The sequence below is a fragment of the Cervus canadensis genome, chromosome 26 (genome assembly GCF_019320065.1).
Source record: "Cervus canadensis isolate Bull #8, Minnesota chromosome 26, ASM1932006v1, whole genome shotgun sequence".
Classification (NCBI taxonomy): Eukaryota; Metazoa; Chordata; class Mammalia; order Artiodactyla; family Cervidae; genus Cervus; species Cervus canadensis.
This window is the reverse complement of record NC_057411.1, coordinates 12,235,671-12,255,130: the sequence shown is the minus strand read 5'-3', so window position 1 is coordinate 12,255,130 and position 19,460 is coordinate 12,235,671.

Here is a 19,460-nt window from a genome sequence, read left to right as displayed (position 1 = left end):
GCTCTGGGATATACTTTATCTTTCACACGGTCCGTGGCTCTGAGATAGACTTTATCTTTCACACGGTCCGTGCCTGTGGGATAGACTTCATCTTTCACCCTGTCCGTGGCTGTGGGATAGACTCTATCTTTCACATGGTCCGTGCCTGTGGGATAGACTCTATCTTTCACATGGTCCGTGGCTGTGGGATAGCCTCTATCTTTCACACGGTCCGTGGCTGTGGGAATAGACTCTATCTTTAACACAGTCCATGGCTGTGGGATAGACTTTATCTTTCACACGGTCCGTGGCAGTGGGATAGACTTTATCTTTCACACGGTCCGTGGCTGTGGGAGTAGACTTTATGTTTCACACAGTCCGTTGCTGTGGGAATAGCCTGTATCTTTCACACGGTCCGTGGCTGTGGGATTGATTTTTTCACACGGTCCGTGGCTGTGGGATAGAGTTTATCTTTCACCCAGTCCGTGCCTGTGGGGTAGACTCTATCTGTCACACGGTCCGTGGCTGTGGGGTAGAATTTATCTTTCACACGGTCCGCGGCTCTGTGGTAGACTTTATCTTTCACACGGTCCATACCTATGGGATAGACTTTATCTTTCACACGGACCGTGCCTGTGGGATAGACTTTTTCACACGGTCCGTGGCTGTGGGATAGACTTTATCTTTCACACGGTCTGTGCCTGTGGGAATAGACTTTAACTTTCACACGGTCCGTGGCTGTGGGATAGACTTTTTCACACGGTCCGTGGCTGTGGGATAGACTTTATCTTTCACACGGTCCGTGGCTGTGGGATAGACATTATCTTTCACACGGTCCGTGAATGTGGGGTAGACTTTATCTTTCACACGGTCCGTGGCTGTGGGAAGACTTTATCTTTCACACGGTCCGTGGCTGTGGGATAGAGTTTATCTTTCACACGGTCCGTGGCTGTGGGATAGACTTTATCTTTCACACGGTCCGTGAATGTGGGGTAGACTTTATCTTTCACACGGTCCGTGGCTGTGGGAAGACTTTATCTTTCACACGGTCCGTGGCTGTGGGATAGACTTTATCTTTCACACGGTCCGTGGCTGTGGGATAGACTTTATCTTTCACACGGTCCGTGAATGTGGGTTAGACTTTATCTCTCACACGGTCCGTGGCTGTGGGATAGACTTTTTTGTTTCACACGGCCCGTGGCTGTGGGAATAGACTCTATCTTTCACACGGTCCGTGCCTGTGGGATAGACTCTATCTGTCACACGGTCCGTGTCTGTGGGGTAGACTTTATCTTTCACACGGTCCGTGGCTGTGGGGTAGACTTTAGCTTTCACATGGCCTGTGGCTGTGGGGTAGACGTTATCTTTCACACGGTCCGTGTCTGTGGGGTAGACGTTATCTTTCACACGGTCCGTGGCTGTGGGGTAGACTTTATCTTTCACACGGTCCTTGGCTGTGGGGTAGACTTTATGTTTCACACGGTCCGTGGTTGTGGTAGACTTAAACTTTCACAAGGTCCGTGGCTTTGTGTAGACTTTATCTTTCACACGGCCTGTGCCTGTGGGGTAGACTTTATCTTTCACACGGCCCGTGGCTGTGAAGTGGACTTTATCTTTAACTCGGTCAGTGGCTGTGCGGTAGACTTTATCTTTCACACGGTCCATGGCTGTGGGGTAGACTTAATCTTTCACACGGTCCATGGCTTTGGGAATAGACTTTATTTTTCACACGGTCCGTTCCTATGGGCATATACTTTATGTTTCACACGGTCGGTGGCTGTGGGAATAGTCTTTATCTTTCAAACGGTCTGTATCTGTGGGTTAGACTTTATCTTTCACACGGTCCATGGCTGTGGGAATAGACTCTATCTTTCACGGGGTCCGTGCCTGTGGGATAGAGTTTATCTTTCACACGGTCCGTGGCTGTGGGGTATACTTTATCTTTCACACAGTCCGTGCCTGTGGGATTGACTTTATCTTTCACACGGTCCGTGCCTGTGGGATAGACTTTTTCCCACGGTCCGTGCCTGTGGGATAGACTCTATCTTTCACACGGTCCGGGGCTGTGGGATAGACTCTATCTTTCACATGGTCCGTGGTTGTGGGAATAGACTATATCTTTCACACGATCCGTGGCTGTGGGGTAGACTTTATCTTTCACATGGTCCATGGCTGTGTGGTAGACTTTATCTTTCACACGGTATGTGGGTGTGGGATAGATTTTGTCTTTCACACGGTCCGTTGCTGTGGGATAGACTTTATCTTTCACACGGTCCATGGCTGGGGGGTAGACTTTATCTTTCACATGGCCTTTGGTTGTGGGGTAGACTTTATCTTTCACACGGCCCGTGCCTGTGGGATAGAGTTTATCTTTCACACGGTCCGTGGCTGTGGGGTATACTTTATCTTTCACACAGTTCGTGCCTGTGGGATTGACTTTATCTTTCACACGGTCCGTGCCTGTGTGATAGACTTTTTCCCACCGTCCGTGCCTGTGGGTTAGACTTTATCTTTCACACGGGCCGTGGCTGTGGGATAGACTCTATCTTTCACATGGTCCGTGGTTGTGGGAATAGACTTTATCTTTCACACGATCCGTGGCTGTGGGGTAGACTTTATCTTTCACATGGTCCATGGCTGTGTGGTAGACTTTATCTTTCACACGGTATGTGGGTGTGGGTTAGATTTTATCTTTCACACGGTCCGTTGCTGTGGGATAGACTTTATCTTTTCACATGGTCCGTGGCTGTGGGATTAGCCTTATCTTTCACACGGTCCGTGGCTGGTGGGGTAGACCTTTTATCTTTTCACAAGCTTCCGTGGCTGTTGGGATTAGACTTTATTTCTTTCACACGGTCCTGTGGCTGTGAGTAGACTTTATTTCACACGGTCCGTGGCTGTGGAATAGACTTTATCTTTCACATGGTCCGTGGCGCTGGGACTAGACTTTTTCACAACGTATCCGTGGCTTGGGATAGACTTTATCTTTCACACGGTCCGTGGCTGTGGGATAGAACTTTTATCTTTCACACGCGTCGTTAGCATGTCGCGAACACACTTCTATCTTTCACATGGTCCGTGGCTGTGGGATAGACTCTATCTTTCAACCACGGTCCGCTGGCTGTGTGGTATAGACTTTTTCTTTATTATATTCCGTGGGCTGTGGGAGGTAGACTTTATCTTTCACCACCGGTCCGTGGCTGTGTGAATAGACTTTTATGTTTTCACAAGGTCCGTTGGCTCTGCGAATAGACTTTATCTTTCACATGCGTCCGTGACTGTGGGTAGACTTTACTGCACACGGTCCGTGCCTGTGGGATAGACTTTATCTTTCACCGGATCCGTGGCTGGTCGGAGACCTTCATCTTTCACACGGTCCGTTGCCTGTGGGATACACTTTATCTTTCACACGGTCCGTGGCCTGTGGGAATTACACTCTATCTTTCACACGGATCGTGCCTGTGTGGATAGACTTTATCTTTTCACAGTGTCCGTGGCTGTCGGGGTTAGACTTTATCTTTCACACGGCATCCGTTTGCTGGTGCGGATAGACTTTATCTTTCAACGGCGTCCGTGGCTGTGGGGTAGAGTCTTATGTTTCACACGGCGGTGGGCTGTGGGATAGAGTTTATCTTTCACACGGTCCGTGCCTGTGGGATAGACTTTACCTTTCACACGGTCCGTGGCTGTGGGATTGATTTTTTCACACGGTCCGTGGCTGTGGGATAGAGTTTATCTTTCACCCGGTCCGTGCCTGTGGGATAGACTTTATCTTTCACATGGTCCGTGGCTGTGGGATACACTTTAGCTTTCACACGGTGCGTGGCTGTGGGATAGACTTTATCTTTCACACGGTCCGAGGCTGTGGGGTAGACTTTATCTTTCACACGGTCTGTGCCTGTGGAATAGACTTTATCTTTCACACGGTCCGTGGCTCTGTGGTAGACTTTATCTTTCACATGGTCCATGCCTATGGGATAGACTTTATCTTTCACACAGTCCGTGCCTGTGGGATAGACTTTTTCACACGGTCCGTGGCTGTGGGATAGACTTTATCTTTCACACGGTCTGTGCCTGTGGGAATAGACTTTATCTTTCACACGGTCCGTGGCTGTGGGATAGACTTTTTCACACGGTCCGTGGCTGTGGGATAGACTTTATCTTTCACACGGTCCGTGGCTGTGGGATAGACTTTATCTTTCACACGTTCTGTGCCTGTGGGATAGAGTTTATCTTTCACACGGTCCGTGGCTGTGGGGTATACTTTATCTTTCACACAGTCCGTGCCTGTGGGATTGACTTTATCTTTCACACGGTCCGTGCCTGTGTGATAGACTTTTTCCCACGGTCCGTGCCTGTGGGTTAGACTCTATCTTTCACACGGTCCGTGGCTGTGGGATAGACTCTATCTTTCACATGGTCCGTGGTTGTGGGAATAGACTCTATCTTTCACACGATCCGTTGCTGTGGGGTAGACTTTATCTTTCACATGGTCCATGGCTGTGGGGTAGACTTTATCTTTCACACGGTATGTGGGTGTGGGATAGATTTTATCTTTCACACGGTCCGTTGCTGTGGGATAGACTTTATCTTTCACACGGTCCATGGCTGGGGGGTAGACTTTATCTTTCACATGGCCTTTGGTTGTGGGGTAGACTTTATCTTTCACACGGCCCGTGCCTGTGGGATAGACTTTATCTTTCACACGGTCCGTGGCTGTGGGATAGACTTTTTGTTTCACACGGCCCGTGGCTGTGTGAATAGACTCTATCTTTCACACGGTCCGTGCCTGTGGGATAGACTCTATCTGTCACACGGTCCGTGGCTGTGGGGTAGACTTTATCTTTCACACGGTCCGTGGCTGTGGGATAGACTTTATTTTTCACATGGCCCGTGGCTGTGGGGTACACGTTATCTTTCACACGGACCGTGTCTGTGGTGTAGACTTTATCTTTCACACGGCCCGTGCCTGTGGGGTAGACTTTATCTTTCACACGGCCCGTGGCTGTGGGGTAGACTTCATCTTTCACACTGTCCTTGGCTGTGGGGTAGACTTTATGTTTCACACGGTCCGTGGTTGTGGTAGACTTAAACTTTCACAAGGTCCGTGGCTTTGTGTAGACTTTATCTTTCACACGGCCCGTGCCTGTGGGGTAGACTTTATCTTTCACACGGCCCGTGGCTGTGAAGGTGACTTTATCTTTAACTCGGTCAGTGGCTGTGCGGTAGACTTTATCTTTCACACGATCCATGGCTGTGGGGTAGACTTTATCTTTCACACGGTCCATGGCTGTGGGAATAGACTTTATTTTTCACACGGTCCGTTCCTGTGGGCATATACTTTATGTTTCACACGGTCCGTGGCTGTGGGATAGACTATATCTTTCACAGGGTCCATGCCTGTGGGATAGACTTTATCTTTCACACGGTCCGTGCCTGTGGGATAGACTTTTTCACACGGTCCATGCCTGTGGGATATACTTTATCTTTCACACAATCCGTGCCTGTGGGATAGACTTTATCTTTCACACGGGCCGTGCCTGTGGGATAGACTTTTTCACACGGTCCGTGCCTGTGGGATATACTTTATCTTTCACACAGTCCGTGCCTGTGGGATAGACTTTATCTTTCACACGGTCCGTGGCTGTGGGATAGACTTTATCTTTCACACGATGGTTGGCTGTGGGAATAGACTCTATCTTTAACACTGTCCGTGACTGTGGGATAGACTTCATCTTTCACACGGTCCGTGGCTGTGGGGTAGACTTCATCTTTCACACGGTCCGTGGCTGTGGGATAGACTTTATCTTTCACACGGTCCGTGGCTGTGGGGAAGACTTTATCTTTCACACGGTCCGCGGCTGTGGGTTAGACTTTATCTTTCAAACGCTCCGTGGCTCTGGGATATACTTTATCTTTCACACGGTCCGTGGCTCTGAGATAGACTTTATCTTTCACACGGTTCGTGCCTGTGGGATAGACTTCATCTTTCACACGGTCCGTGGCTGTGGGATAGACTCTATCTTTCACATGGTCCATGCCTGTGGGATAGACTCTATCTTTCACATTGTCCGTAGCTGTGGGATAGCCTCTATCTTTCACACGGTCCGTGGCTGTGGGAATAGACTCTATCTTTAACACAGTCCATGGCTGTGGGATAGACTTTATCTTTCACACGGTCCGTGGCAGTGGGATAGACTTTATCTTTCACACGGTCCGTGGCTGTTGGAGTCGACTTTATCTTTCACATGGTCCATGGCTGTGGGAGTAGACTTTATGTTTCACACAGTCCGTTGCTGGTGAATAGCCTGTATCTTTCACACGGTCCGTGCCTGTGGGGTAGACTTTATCTTTCACACGGTCCGTGGCTGTCGGATAGACTTTATCTTTCACACGCTCCGTGGCTCTGGGATAGACTTTATCTTTCACACGGTACGTGCCTGTGAGATAGACTATATCTTTTACATGGTCCGTGGCTGTGGGGTAGACTTTATCTTTCATACGGTCCGTGGCTGGGGGAATAGATTTTATGTTTCACATGGTCCGTGGATGTGGAGTAGACTTTATCTTTCACACGGTCCGTGGCTGTGGGATTGGCTTTTTCACACGGTCCGTGGCTGTGGGATAGACTTTATCTTTCACACGGTCCGTGGCTGTGGGATAGACTTTATCTTTCACACGGTCCGTGGCTGTGCGATACACTTTATCTTTCACACGGTCCGTGGCTGTGTGATAGACTTTATCTTTCACACGGTCCGTGGCTGTGGGGTAGACTTTATCTTTCACACGGTCCGTGGCTGTGGGGTAGACTTTATCTTTCACACGGTACGTGGCTGTGGGATAGACTTTGTCTTTCACACGGTCCGTTGCTCTGGGATAGACTTTATCTTTCAAACGGTCCGTGCTTGTGGGATAGACTTTATCTTTCACACGGTCCGTGGCTGTGGGGTAGACTTTATCTTTCACACGGTCCGTGGCTGTCGGGTGGACTTTATCTTTCACACGGTGCGTGGCTGTGGGTAGACTTTCTCTTTCACAAGGTCCGTGGCTTTGTGTAGACTTTATCTTTCACACGGCCCGTGGCTGTGGGGTAGACTTTATCTTTCACACGGCCCGTGGATGTGAAGTGGACTTTATCTTTAACAACGTCCGTGGCTGTGCGGTAGACTTTATCTTTCACATTGTCCGTGGCTGTAGGGTAGACTTTATCTTTCACACGGTCTTTGGCTGTGGGAATAGACTTTATTTTTCACACGGTCCGTGGCTGTGGGAATACACTTTATGTTTCACACGGTCCGTGGCTGTGGGAATAGACTTTATCTCTCACACGGTCCGTGCCTGTGGGATAGACTTTATCTTTCATACGGCCCGTGGCTGTGGGATAGACTCTATCTTTCACACGGTCCGTGCTTTGGCTCAGACTTTATGTTTCAACGGTCCGTGGCTCTGGGAATTAGACTTTATCTTCCCACGGTCCGTGCCGGGGATAGGACGTTTATCTTTTCACACGGTCCGTGGCTGTGGGATAGACTTTATCTTTCACACAGTCCATGGCTGTGAGGTAGACTTTATTTGTCACACTGTCCGTGGCTGTGGTAGTAGACTTTATCTTTCACACGGTCCGTGGCTTTGGGAATAGACTTTATGTTTCACACGGTCCGTGGCTCTGGGAATAGACTTTATCTTTCACACGGTCCGTGCCTGTGGGGTAGACTTTAACGTTCACATGGTCCGTGCCTGTGGGATAGACTCTATCTTGCACATTGTCTGTCGCTGTGGGAATACACTCTATCTCTCACACGGTCCATGGCTGTGGGTTAAACTTTTTCTTTCACACGGTCCGTGGCTGTGGGATAGACTTTTTCACACGGTCCGTGACTGTGGGATAGACTTTATTTTTCACACTGTCTGTGTCTGTGGGATAGACTTTATCTTTCACACGGTACGTGCCTGTGGGATGGACTTTATCTTTAACACGGTCCCTCGCTGTGAGATAGACTTTATCTTTCTCACGATCCATGCCTGTGGGGTAGACTTTATCTTTCACACGGTCCGTGCCTGTGGGGTAGACTTTATCTTTCACACGGTCCGTTCCTGTGGGATAGACTCTATCTTGCACATTGTCTGTCGCTGTGGGAATAGACTCTATCTTTCACACGGTCCATGGCTGTGGGTTAGACTTTATCTTTCACACGGTCCGTGGCTGTGGGGTAGACTTTATCTTTCACACGGTCCATGCCTGTGGGACAGACTTTATCTTTCACCACGGTCCATGCCTGTGGGATAGATTTTTTTCACACGGTCCGTGGCTGTGGATAGACTTTATCTTTCACACGGTCCGTTCCTGTGGGTTAGACTTTTTCTTTCACACGGTCCGTGGCTGTGGGATAGACTTTTTCACACGGTCCGTGACTGTGGGATAGACTTTATCTTTGACACTGTCTGTGTCTGTGGGATAGACTTTATCTTTCACACGGTACGTGCCTGTGAGATAGACTGTATCTTTCACATGGTCCGTTTCTGTGGGATAGACTTTATCTTTCACACGGTCCGTGGCTGTGGGAATAGACTATATCTTTCACACGGTCCGTGCCTGTGGGATAGACTTTATCTTTCACACGGTCCCTCGCTGTGGGATAGACTTTATCTTTCACACGGTCCATGTCTGTGGGGTAGACTTTATCTTTCACACGGTCCTTGCCTGTGGGAGTAGACTTTATCTTTCATACGGTCCTTGGCTGTGGGAATAGACTTTATGTTTCACAAGGTCCGTGGCTCTGGGAATAGACTTTATCTTTCACATGGTCCATGTCTGTGGGGTAGACTTTACCTTTCACACGGTCTGTGCCTGTGGGATAGACTTTATCTTTCACATGGTCCGTGGCTGTGGTATAGACTTCATCTTTCACACGGCTCGTGGCTGCAGGGTAGACTTTATCATTCACATGGTCCATGCCTGTGGGGTAGACTTTATCTCTCACACAGTCCGTGCCTGTGGGATAGAATTTATCTTTCACATGGTCCGTGCCTGTGGGATGGACTCTATCTTTCACACGGTCCGTGGCTGTGGAATAGACTCTAACTTTCACATGGTCCGTGGCCGTGAGATTAGACTCTATCTTTCACACGGTCCATGGCTGTGGGGTAGACTCTATCTTTCACACGGTCCGTGGCTGTGGGGTAGACTCTATCTTTCACATTGTCCATGGTTGTGGGATAGACACTATCTTTCACACGGTCCGTGGCTTTGGGATAGACTCTATCTTTCACACTGTCCATGGCTGTGTGATAGACTCTATCTTTCACACGGTCCGTGCCTGTGGGATAGACTCTATCTTTCACACGGTCCGTGGCTGTATGGTAGACTTTATCTTTCATACAGTCCGTGGCTGTGGGGTAGACTTTATCTTTCACACGGTCCGTGCCTGTGGGATAGACTTTATCTTTCACATGGTCCGTGGCTCTGTTATAGACTTTATCTTTCACACGGTAAGTGGCTGTGTAATACACTTTTTCCACGGTCCGTGCCTGTGGGATAGACTTTATCTTTCACACGGTCCGTGGCTGTGGGGTAGACTTTATCTTTCATATGGTCCGTGGCTGGGGGAATAGATTTTATGTTTCACAGGGTCCGTGGATGTGGAGTAGACTTTATCTTTCACACGGTCCGTGGCTGTGGGATTGGCTTTTTCACACGGTCCGTGGCTGTGGGATAGACTTTATCTCTCACACGGTCCGTGGCTGTGGGATAGACTTTATCTTTCACACGGTCCGTGGCTGTGGGGTACACTTTACCTTTCACACGGTCCGTGGCTGTGTGATAGACTTTATCTTTCACACGGTCCGTGGTGTGGGGTAGACTTTATCTTTCAACAATACGGTCCGTGCCTGTGGGATAGACTTCATCTTTCACACGGTCCGTTGCTGTGGGGCAGACTTTATCTTTCACACGGTCCGTGCCTGTGGGATAGACTTTTTCACTCGGTCCGTGGCTGTGGGGTAGACTTTATCTTTCACATGGTCCTTGGCTGTGGGAGTAGTCTTTATCTTTCACACGTTCCGTGGCTGTGGGAATAGACTTTATGGTTCACAAGGTCCGTGGCTCTGGGAATTGAATTTATCTTTCACATTGTCCGTGGCTGTGGGGTAGACTTTATCTTTCATACGGTCCGTGCCTGTGGGATAGACTTTATCTTTCACAAGGTCCGGGGCTGTGGTATAGACTTTATCTTTCACACGGTCCGTGGCTGTGGGATAGACTTTATCTTTCACACGGTCCGTGCCTGTGGGATAGACTTCTTCACACGGTCCTTGGCTGTGGGGTAGACTTTATCTTTCACATGGTCTGTGGCTGTGGGAGTAGTCTTTATGTTTCACACGGTCCGTGGCTGTGGGAATAGACTTTATGTTTCACAAGGTCCGTGACTCTGGGAATATAATTTATCTTTCACACGGTCCGTGGCTGGGGATAGATTTTCTTTCACACGGTCCGTGCCTCTAGGACAGACTTTATCATTCACACGGTCCGTGCCTGTGGGGTAGACTTTATCCTTCACACGGCCCGTGCCTTTGGTGTAGACTTTACCTTTCACTCGGCCCTTGGCTGTGCGGTAGACTTTATCTTTCACATGGTCCGTGGCTCTGGGAATAGAGTTTATCTTTCACACGGTCCGTGGCTGTGGGATGGACTCTATCTTTCACACGGTCCGTGCCTGTGGGATAGACTCTATCTTTCACACGATCCGTGGATGAGGGAATAGACTCCATCTCTAACACGGCCCATGCCTGTGGGATAGACTCTATTTTTCACATGGTCCGTGGCTGTGGGATAGCCTTATCTTTCACACAGTCCGTGGCTGTGGGAATAGACTCTATCTTTCACACGATCCATGGCTGTGGGATAGACTTTATCTTTCACACGGTCCATGGCTGTGGGATAGACTTTATCTTTCACACAGTCCGTGGCTGTGAGGTAGACTTTATTTGTCACACGGTACGTGGCTGTGGTACTCGACTTCATCTTTCACACGGTCCGTGGCTGTGGGAATAGACTTTATGTTTCACACGGTCCGTGGCTCTGGGAATAGACTTTATCTTTCACACGGTCCTTGCCTGTGGGGTAGACTTTAACTTTCACACGGTCCGTGCCTGTGGGATAGACTATATCTTGCACATTGTCTGTGGCTGTGGGAATAGACTCTATCTTTCACACGGTCCATGGCTGTGGGTTAGACTTTATCTTTCACACGGTCCGTGGCTGTGGGGTAGACTTTATCTTTCACACGGTCCATGACTGTGGGACAGACTTTATCTTTCACACGGTCCATGCCTGTGGGATAGATTTTTTCACACGGTCCGTGGCTGTGGATAGACTTTATCTTTCACACGGTCCGTTCCTGTGGGTTAGACTTTTTCTTTCACACGGTCCGTGGCTATGGGATAGACATTTTCACACGGTCCGTGACTGTGGGATAGACTTTATCTTTCACACTGTCTGTGTCTGTGGGATAGACTTTATCTTTCACACGGTACGTGCCTGTGAGATAGACTGTATCTTTCACATGGTCCGTGGCTGTGGGATAGACTTTATCTTTCACACGGTCCGTGGCTGTGGGAATAGACTATATCTTTCACAAGGTCCGTGCCTGTGGGATAGACTTTATCTTTCACACGGTCCCTCGCTGTGTGATAGACTTTATCTTTAACACGGTCCATGTCTGTGGGGTAGACTTTATCTTTCACACGGTCCTTGCCTGTGGGAGTAGACTTTATCTTTCATACGGGTCGTGGCTGTGGGAATAGACTTTATGTTTCACAAGGTCCGTGGCTTGGGAATAGACTTTATCTTTCACATGGTCCATGTCTGTGGGGTAGACTTTACCTTTCACACTGTCTGTGCCTGTGGGATAGACTTTATATTTCACATGGTCCGTGGCTGTGGTATAGACTTCATCTTTCACACGGCTCGTGGCTGCAGGGTAGACTTTATCATTCACATGGTCCATGCCTGTGGGGTAGACTTTATCTTTCACACGGTCCGTGCCTGTGGGATAGACTTTATCTTTCACATGGTCCGTGCCTGTGGGATGGACTTTATCTTTCACACGGTCCGTGGCTGTGGAATAGACTCTAACTTTCACATGGTCCGTGGCTGTGAGATTAGACTCTATCTTTCACACGGTCCATGACTGTGGGGTAGACTCTATCTTTCACACGGTCCGTGGTTGTGGGGTAGACTCTATCTTTCACACGGTCCGTGGTTGTGGGATAGACACTATCTTTCACACGGTCCGTGGCTGTGGGATAGACTCTATCTTTCACACGGTCCATGGCTGTGTGATAGACTCTATCTTTCACACGGTCCGTGCCTGTGAGATAGAGTTTATCTTTCACACGGTCCGTGGCTGTATGGTAGACTTTATCTTTCATACAGTCCGTGGCTGTGGGGTAGACTTTATCTTTCACACGGTCCGTGCCTGTGGGATAGACTTTATCTTTCACATGGTCCGTGGCTCTGTTATAGACTTTATCTTTCACACGGTAAGTGGCTGTGTAATAGACTTTTTCCACGGTCCGTGCCTGTGGGATAGACTTTATCTTTCACACGGTCCGTGGCTGTGGGGTAGACTTTATCTTTCATAAGGTCCGTGGCTGGCGGAATAGATTTTATGTTTCACATGGTCCGTGGATGTGGAGTAGACTTTATCTTTCACACGGTCCGTGGCTGTGGGATTGGCTTTTTCACACGGTCCGTGGCTGTGGGATAGACTTTATCTCTCACACGGTCCGTGGCTGTGGGATAGACTTTATCTTTCACACGGTCCGTGGCTGTGGGATACACTTTACCTTTCACACGGTCCGTGGCTGTGTGATAGACTTTATCTTTCACACGGTCCGTGGCTGTGGGGTAGACTTTATCTTTCACACGGTCCGTGGCTGTTGGATAGACTTTGTCTTTCACACGGTCCGTGGCTGTGGGAATAGACTTTATCTTTCACACAGTCTATGCCTGTGGGATAGACTCTATCTTTCCCATGGTCCGTGGCTGTGGGAATAGACTCTATCTTTCACACGATCCGTGGCTGTGGGGTAGACTTTATTTTTCACATAATCCATGGCTGTGGGGCAGACTTTATCTTTCACATGGTATGTGGGTGTGGGATAGATTTTATCTTTCACACGGTCCGTTGCTATGAGATAGACTTTATCTTTCACACGGTCCATGGCTGGGGGGTAGACTATCTTTCACATGGCCTTAGGTTGTGGGGTAGACTTTATCTTTCACACGGCCCGTGCCTGTGGGATAGACTTTTTCTTTCACACGGTCCGTGGCTGTGGTGTAGACTTTATCTTTCACATGGCCTTTGGCTGAGGGAAAGACTTTATCTTTCACACGGCCCGTGTCTGTGGGATAGACTTTGTCTTTCACACGGCCCGTGTCTGCGGGATAGACTTTGTCTTTCACACGGTCCGTGGCTGTGGGGTAGACTTTGTCTTTCACATGGTCCGTGGCTGTGGGGTAGACTTTATCTTTCACACGGTCCGTGGTTGGGGGGTAGACTTTATCTTTCACACGGTCCGTGGCTGTTGGGTAGACCTCTATCTTTTCTACACGGCCGTGGTTGTGGATAGACCACTATCTTTCACAGGTCCGTGGCTGTGGGATAGACTCTATCTTTCACACGGTCCAATTGGCTGTGGTGATAGACTCTATCTTTCACACGGTCCGTAGCCTGTGAGATAGAGTTTATCTTCACACGGTCTGTGGCTGTTATGGTAAGACTTTAATCTTTCATACAGTCCGTGGCTGTGGGGTAGACTTTATCTTTCACACGGTCCGTGCCTGTGGGATAGACTTTATCTTTCACATGGTCCGTGGCTCTGTGATAGACTTTATCTTTCACACGGTAAGTGGCTGTGTAATAGACTTTTTCCACGGTCCGTGCCTGTGGGATAGACTTTATCATTCACACGGTTGTGGCTGTGGGGTAGACTTTATCTTTCATACGGTCCGTGGCTGGGGGAATAGATTTTATGTTTCACATGGTCCGTGGATGTGGAGTAGACTTTATCTTTCACACGGTCCGTGGCTGTGGGATTGGCTTTTTCACACGGTCCGTGGCTGTGGAATAGACTTTATCTTTCACACGGTCCGTGGCTGTGGGATAGACTTTATCTTTCACACGGTCCGTGGCTGTGGGATACACTTTACCTTTCACACGGTCCGTGGCTGTGTGATAGACTTTATCTTTCACACGGTCCGTGGCTGTGGGGTAGACTTTATCTTTCACACGGTCCGTGGCTGTTGGATAGACTTTGTCTTTCACACGGTCCGTGGCTGTGGGAATAGACTTTAACTTTCACACAGTCCATGCCTGTGGGATAGACTCTATCTTTCCCATGGTCCGTGGCTGTGGGATAGCCTCTATTTTTCACACGGTCCGTGGCTGTGGGATAGCCTCTATCGTTCACACGGTCCGTGGCTGTGGGGTAGACTTTATCTTTCACAAGCTCCGTGGCTGTGGCATAGACTTTATCTTTCACACGGTCCGTGTCTTTGTGGTAGACTTTATCTTTCACACAGTCCGTGGCTGTGGGAGTAGACTTCATCTTTCACACGGTCCGTGGCTGTGGGAATAGACTTTATCTTTCACATCGTCCGTGGCTGTGGGATAGACTTTTTCACTCGGTCCGTGGCTGTGGGATAGACTTTATCTTTCACACGGTCCGTCCCTGTGGGATAGACTTTATCTTTCACACGGTCCTTGCCTGTGGGATAGACTTTACCTTTCACATGATCCGAGGCTGTGGGATAGACTTTATCTTTCACACGGTCGTTAGATGTCGGAACACAATCTATCTTTCACACGGTCTGTGGCTGTGGGATAGACTCTATCTTTCACATGGTCCGTGGCTGTGGGGTAGACTTTATCTTTCACACGGTCCGTGGCTAGACTTTATCTTTCACACGGTCCATTGCTTTGGATAGACTTTATCTTTCACACGGTCAGTGCCTGTCGGATAGACTTTATCTTTCACATTGTCCGTGGCTGTGGGATAGACTTTATCTTTCACACGGTCCGTTGCTGTGGGAATAGACTTTATCTTTCACGTGGTCTGTGCCTCTGAGATAGACTTTATCTCACGTGGTCCGTGGCTGTGGGGTAGTCTTTATCTTTCACACGGTCCGTGCCTGTGGGATAAACTTTTTCACTCGGTCCGTGGCTGTGGGGTAGACTTTATCTTTCACATGGTCCGTGGCTGTGGGAGTAGTCTTTATCTTTCACACGTTCCGTGGCTGTGGGAATAGACTTTATGGTTCACAAGGTCCGTGGCTCTGGGAATTGAATCTATCTTTCACATTGTCCGTGGCTGTGGGGTAGACTTTATCTTTCATACGGTCCATGCCTGTGGGATAGACTTTATCTTTCACATGGTCCGGGGCTGTGGTGTAGACTTTATCTTTCACACGGTCCGTGGCTGTGGGATAGACTTTATCTTTCACACGGTCTGTTGCCTGTGGGATAGACTTTTTCACACGGTCCTTGGCTGTGGGGTAGACTTTATTTTCACATGGTCCGTGGCTGTGGGAGTAGTCTTTATGTTTCACACGGTCCGTGGCTGTGGGAATAGACTTTATGTTTCACACGGTCCGTGACTCTGGGAATATAATTTATCTTTCACATGGTCCGTGGCTGTGCGATAGACTGTATCTTTCACACGGTCCGTGGCTGGGGATAGATTTTCTTTCACACGGTCCGTGCCTCTAGGACAGACTTTATCATTCACACGGTCCGTGCCTGTGGGGTAGACTTTATCCTTCACACGGCCCGTGCCTTTTTTGTAGACTTTACCTTTCACTCGGCCCTTGGCTGTGCGGTAGACTTTATCTTTCACATGGTCCGTGGCTCTGGGAATAGAGTTTATCTTTCACACGGTCCGTGGCTGTGGGATGGACTCTATCTTTCACACGGTCCGTGCCTTTGGGATAGACTCTATCTTTCACACGATCCGTGGATGAGGGAATAGACTCTATCTCTAACACGGCCCATGCCTGTGGGATAGACTCTATTTTTCACATGGTCCGTGGCTGTGGGATAGCCTTATCTTTCACACAGTCCGTGGCTGTGGGAATAGACTCTATCTTTCACACGGTCCATGGCTGTGGGATAGACTTTATCTTTCACTCGGTCCATGGCTGTGGGATAGACTTTATCTTTCACACAGTCCGTGGCTGTGAGGTAGACTTTATTTGTCACACGGTCCGTGGCTGTGGTACTCGACTTTATCTTTCACACGTTCCGTGGCTGTGGGAATAGACTTTATGTTTCACACGGTCCGTGGCTCTGGGAATAGACTTTATCTTTCACACGGTCCTTGCCTGTGGGGTAGACTTTAACTTTCACACGGTCCGTGCCTGTGGGATAGACTATATCTTGCACATTGTCTGTCGCTGTGGGAATAGACTCTATCTTTCACACGGTCCATGGCTGTGAGTTAGACTTTATCTTTCACACGGTCCGTGGCTGTGGGGTAGACTTTATCTTTCACACGGTCCATGCCTGTGGGACAGACTTTATCTTTCACACGGTCCATGCCTGTGGGATAGATTTTTTCACACGGTCCGTGGCTGTGGATAGACTTTATCTTTCACACGGTCCGTTCCTGTGGGTTGGACTTTTTCTTTCACACGGTCCGTGGCTGTGGGATAGACTTTTTCACACGGTCCGTGCCTGTGGGATAGACTTTATCTTTGACACTGTCTGTGTCTGTGGGATAGACTTTATCTTTCACACGGTACGTGCCTGTGAGATAGACTGTATCTTTCACATGGTCCGTGGCTGTGGGATAGACTTTATCTTTCACACGGTCCGTGGCTGTGGGAACAGACTCTATCATTCACACTGTCCATGGCTGTGGTGTAGACTTTATCTTTCACACGGTCCTTGCCTGAGGGATAGACTCTATCTTGCACATGGTCTGTCGCTGTGGGAATAGACTCTATCTTTCACAACCGCGTTCCAGGGCTGTGGGGTTAGACTTTATTCTTTTCACACCGGTCGGTGCGTGTGAGGAATAGACTTTATCTTTACAGAGTCCCATGGCCTGTGGGATAAGAGCTCTGTCTTTCCACATTGTCACCTGGTGGGAGTAGACTTTATCTTTCACACGGTCCATGGCGGTGTGGAATAGACTTTATGTTACACAAGGTCGTGGCTCTACGGGTAATTAGACTTTATCTTCAGTACCAATGGATCCGCTGCTGTAGGGAACAGTAGACTTTATCTTTCACACCAGGTCCGTTGCGCTGTGGAACATAACTTTATCTTTCACACCGGTTCGTGGGTACTGTGGGGATACGACTATTTTGGTTTTCTCACACGGCCCGTGGCTGTGGGAATAGGCTCTATCTTTCACACGGTCCGTGCCTGTGGGATAGACTCTATCTGTCACACGGTCAGTGGCTGTGGGATAGACTTTATCTTTCACATGCCCGTGGCTGTGGGGTAGACGTTATCTTTCATACGGTCCGTGTCTGTGGTGTAGACTTTATCTTTCACACGGCCCGTGCCTGTGGGGTAGACTTCATCGTTCACACGGCTCGTGGCTGTGGGGTAGACTTTATCTTTCACACGGTCCTTGGCTGTGGGGTAGACTTTATGTTTCACACGGTCCGTGGTTGTGGGTAGACTTAAACTTTCACAAGGTCCGTGGCTTTGTGTAGACTTTATCTTTCACACGGCCCGTGCCTGTGGGGTAGACTTTATCTTTCACACGGCCCGTGGCTCTGAAGTGGACTTTATCTTTAACTCGGTAAGTGGCTGAGCGGTAGACTTTATCTTTCACACGGTCCATGGCTGTGGGGTAGACTTTATCTTTCACACGGTCCATGGCTGTGGGAATAGACTTTATTTTTCACACGGTCCGTTCCTGTGAGCATATACTTTATGTTTCACTCGGTCGGTGGCGGTGGGAATAGTCTTTATCTTTCACACGGTCTGTGCCTGTGGGTTAGACTTTATCTTTCACATGGTCCGTGGCTTTGGGATAGACTCTATCTTTCACACGGTCCGTGCCTGTGGGATAGACTCTATCTTTAACACGCTCCGTGCCTGTGGGATAGACTCTATCTTTCACACGGTCCGTGGCTGTGGGGTAGACTATATCTTTCACACGGCCCGTGACTGTGGGGTAGACTTTATCTTTCACACGGTCCCTGCCTGTGGAGTAGACATTATCTTTCACACGGTCCGTGGATGTGGGGTAGACTTTATCTTTCACACGCTCCGTGGCTGTTGGTTAGACTTTATCTCTCACACGGTCCATGGCTGTGGGAATAGACTCTATCTTTCACGGGGTCCGTGGCGCTGGGAATAGAGTTTATCTTTCACACGGTCCGTGGCTGTGGGATGGACTCTATCTTTCAAACGGTCCGTGCCTGTGGGATAGACTCTATCTTTCACACGATCCGTGGATGAGGGAATAGACTCTATCTCTAACACGGCCCATGCCTGTGGGATAGACTCTATTTTTCACATGGTCCGTGGCTGTGGGATAGCCTTATCTTTCACACAGTCCGTGGCTGTGGGAATAGACTCTATCTTTCACACGGTCCATGGCTGTGGGATAGACTTTATCTTTCACTCGGTCCATGGCTGTGGGATAGACTTTATCTTTCACACAGTCCGTGGCTGTGAGGTAGACTTTATTTGTCACACGGTCCGTGGCTGTGGTACTCGACTTTATCTTTCACACGTTCCGTGGCTGTGGGAATAGACTTTATGTTTCACACGGTCCGTGGCTCTGGGAATAGACTTTATCTTTCACACGGTCCGTGCCTGTGGGGTAGACTTTAACTTTCACACGGTCCGTGCCTGTGGGATAGACTCTATCTTGCACATTGTCTGTCGCTGTGGGAATAGACTCTATTTTTCACACGGTCCATGGCTGTGGGTTAGACTTTATCTTTCACACGGTCCGTGTCTGTGGGGTAGACTTTATCTTTCACACGGTCGATGCCTGTGGGACAGACTTTATCTTTCACACGGTCCATGACTGTGGGATAGACTTTTTCACACTGTCCGTGGCTGTGGATAGACTTTATCTTTCACACGGTCCGTTCCTGTGGGTTAGACTTTTTCTTTCACACGGTCCGTGGCTGTGGGATAGACTTTTTCTCTCGGTCCGTCACTGTGGATAGACTTTAATCTTTGACAACTGTCTGTGTTCTGTGGGATAGACTTATCTTTCACACGGTACGTGCCTGTGAGATAGACTGTATCTTTCACATGGTCCGTGGCTGTGGGATAGACTTTATCTTTCACACGGTCCGTAGCTGTGGGAATAGACTATATCTTTCACAAGGTCCGTGCCTGTGGTATAGACTTTATATTTCACACGATCCCTCGCTGTGGGATAGACTTTATCTTTAACACGGTCCATGTCTGTGGGGTAGACTTTATCTTTCACATGGTCCTTGC